The following is a 3,526-nucleotide window of genomic DNA, read 5'->3' on the forward strand; positions in this document are numbered from 1 at the left end:
CAAGTGTAAGGACCTTTCTTCCCACTGACCATCACACTAATGTATCATGAGTTGTAGATTTCTAATTTTTAGCAGGGGTTCCCTCAGACCGGAGAACTATTTCAAGGGTTCCTCTGTGTTGAAAAGGTTGAGAAAGGCTGCTCTACAAAGATGCTGTACATACAAAACTATTACAATCTTAGCCCTTGTATACACGGTCAGAGATTCCGACGGAATGTGTCCTATCGGACCATTTTGTCGGATATTTCGACTGTGTGTGGTCTCCATCAGACTGTTTCCATCGGAGTATCCGACGGACCAAGTTTTCCAACTTGCCCGTAAAATTTTCCGACAAAATGCTCCAATCGGACATACTCCGATCATGTGTAGCCTACTCCGACGGACAAGGTGCCACGCATGCTCACAATCGAATTCGGACACGGAAGCGCTCGCTCTGGTAAAATTACTGCTCGTAATCGATATAGCACATTCGTCACGCTGCAATGTTAAAAATTCTTTCATGAAGCGCATTCTCTTGTTCTTTACGATGCTGCAAGAATGAACTTCTTTTGATGCTCATAGTCACACACACTTCTCCCGAACATATTTCTTGAGTCTTTTTTACTCATTTCAGCAATACAATATTTTAAATCGTCACATCTACACAATTTTTTTATTTTTTTGGGGGAATTTTGTGGTTGGTTTTTTTCATCAACATCTCCTTTTTTGTCAGTTTGCTCATCTTTGCATTTTTTGGGGTGTGTTTTGGGTTTCAACTTACCACAACACCATTATTATCTTTTTTGTATTTTGTTTTACTTTTTTAATCTACAGGAGGTTGTTTAGTGTTGGTGCCCCTTGTTATTCATTTCACTTTGTATTTTTGAAATGTACCTGCCTGCTCACAAATAAACTGTCCTTTTTTAAGTAAAACACATACGCAAGTATTTCTTCAAACAAAAAAAACCTTTATTTGGTGTCAGTAACAAATAAAGAGGGAGGCAGCGCTGGAGAAACTGGGGAGATTAGCGAAGCCTTTGGACCCCAAGGCACACATCAACTATTTAAACGCAAAAATTGGTGGCCTGAGGAGTACATGTCTGAGGGAGAGAAGTCTGGTCCTGAAGTCCAAGAAACCCGGAACAGCAGCAGATGACATCTATGTTCCCAGGCTGTGGTACTACAAGAGGCTGCATCTTCTGTCAGACCAGACTGAACCCAGGTTCTCACACTCTGGTCTTCCTTCCACGCTTCCTTCCAGGCTGTGGCTGTGGCGCTGGAGGTGTGGCAGAAAGAGGAGGAGGAGGAGGGGCATGGGCCAAATCACACAAGTGTGTTGCTTGTGTGATTTGGCCCAACAGACCCTTGTTGAGGGTGTGGAGAATTAGCTCCTCACAAAAGATCTTTTGCCCCTCCTCCATTTGCTCGAGTTTACATGCAGCCAAGGCGACAAAGGCCTCTTGATAGGTAGGGGTGGCTTTGAGGGCTGCTGAAGCCTCCCCGATGAGCCTCAGAGCCGACTGCTCCACATTCCCCCCCTTTCTCGCCCTTTTGTGTGGAAGGCGGAGGGGAGGGACCTGGGATTCTGTCAGGCTCCTCCGCCTGCCCGCTGCTTACCCCTGCCTCCTCCTGGCTGCCACTTTCCACAGCCACCTCCTGGCTGCTGCATTCCACACCCTCCTCCTGGCTGATGTCTTCCTGTGTATGAAAAAGGGACATCGTTTTAGTTTTTGGTTCATCAAACACACACAATTTTCACATGAAGACTGTTGCAAATTGTTAACCAATAGAAAAGACTATCATTCTGAGCCCAGCATTTTTCATTCTTAGCCCAAAGGTTTTGGCCACTACTGTCTATTGATATGTGAAACACTTTCTAAAATCAGCAATTAGTGAGCAAAAATCAAGTTAACATCATTAATTTTTACTCCCAAAATATGTACAACAATACTATACCTGGCTCAAACTGGGCTCCTCCAGTTCTTCCTGAGTGGAAGGCCCAGGTTGGGCGTCGGAAGACTCAGCGGGTGTGGAATGTAGCATAGAAGGACGCGTGGAAGGAAGGGTAGGGAGGGATTCCCTGACCTCAGCCTGGTCTGACAGAAAATGCATCCTCTCATAATACCACAGCCTGGGGACATAAACTTCACCTGCTGCAGCTCCAGATTACATGGACTTCAGCACCTTCTTCCTCTCCTTCAGATATGTACTCCTGAGGCCACCAATTTTCACTTTTAAATAGTTGAAGTCTGCCCTGGGGACCACCGGCTTCACAAACTCAAGCAGTTTCTCCAGCGCTGCCTGCCTCTTTAGTTTGTTTTTGTAATGAGGGTGCGTCGATTGCCACAGGCAGGGCAGCTCCCTGTATTTATCGATGAACAGAGGGAGGAAACTGTGGTCATTGAAACCATCCATGATCTCTGCAAGACACAACACAAGACAAACCCTAATGTCAGGCTAAACTCCACTAATTTAGGCCTCAATCTAGAAGCAGTATAGGCTAGTGATGTACCAAGTTCAAAATTTTACCTTCGTTTGCACAATCGTCGCTTCAGCTTCTCCCTCTATTCACAGATCGTACGTGCGACACACACGTGTTGCGTTTTATATACAGTGCGCATGCGTGAAACTCTGCCAGCCCCTGACGTTCTTTCTAGACTATTCCCCGCCCCTTCTCTTTTGGCGCAGTGGGGAGAACACATGGCGGAGAGAACGCAGGTGCGCAATCAGAGTTCCACTAACGCGGAGGAGGGTGAGGAATGCCCGGAGCCTGAAACGTCCCAATCCTGGAAGAGAAGATTTAAGGCCTCAAATATGTCTTTTGGAGAGATGTTGGAGATGGTGGACATATTGAAGAGGACCGACTATGATGGGAATTATAGACCTTACCCAAACCCAAATATCAGAAAGGCCAAGATCATGACTAAAGTTGTGAAGAGTCTTCAGAAGAATTTTGGGGTACAACGATCCAAGGATCAACTGAGAAAATGCTGGTCAGACCTGAAACTGAGGGAGCACGATCAGTACAGAAGGATCAAGCGTCTTCTTCAAAAAAGTAAGTAGTTGTCGTGTGTTCATATGATTATTCTTGCTTGCATACTGCTCCATGTGCTTTGATTTCATGTTGTACAGTTTAAAATGGCCACTTTCAAGTTCATGGGTTCAATCGTTTGTAAGAAACAGTATTCCAGCTTAACAAAGTGTCCACAATAATGTTCTCACCTTTGAACTCGGCCAAAAAACACAATTGTACCACACTTCCAAGCAATGTTTCATATTCCAATTTCTGCCCTCTTTGTGCTAAGTATTCCTTTTTTACATTCTCATAGGGGAGAGAAGACTCTGGAAGTCTGAGGACACTAGGGACCCCACACCTCCCAAAGAAGGCAAAATTCCAACACCAGAAGCAGAGGAGCAGGAGGAGGAGGAAGGAGAGATTGTTGAAGTTGGACAAATTGTCACCACAACAGGTGAGTGTCGGAGACCACAGCTTCCGGTAAGCTAATCAATGTATGTCGGCATATTTATAATACATGGTGTGTTTTTT

Source organism: Lithobates pipiens, unplaced genomic scaffold (genome assembly GCF_037356315.1).
Source record: "Lithobates pipiens isolate NorthernLeopardFrog02 unplaced genomic scaffold, aLitPip1_a1.2 Scaffold_13, whole genome shotgun sequence".
Taxonomy (NCBI): domain Eukaryota; kingdom Metazoa; phylum Chordata; class Amphibia; order Anura; family Ranidae; genus Lithobates; species Lithobates pipiens.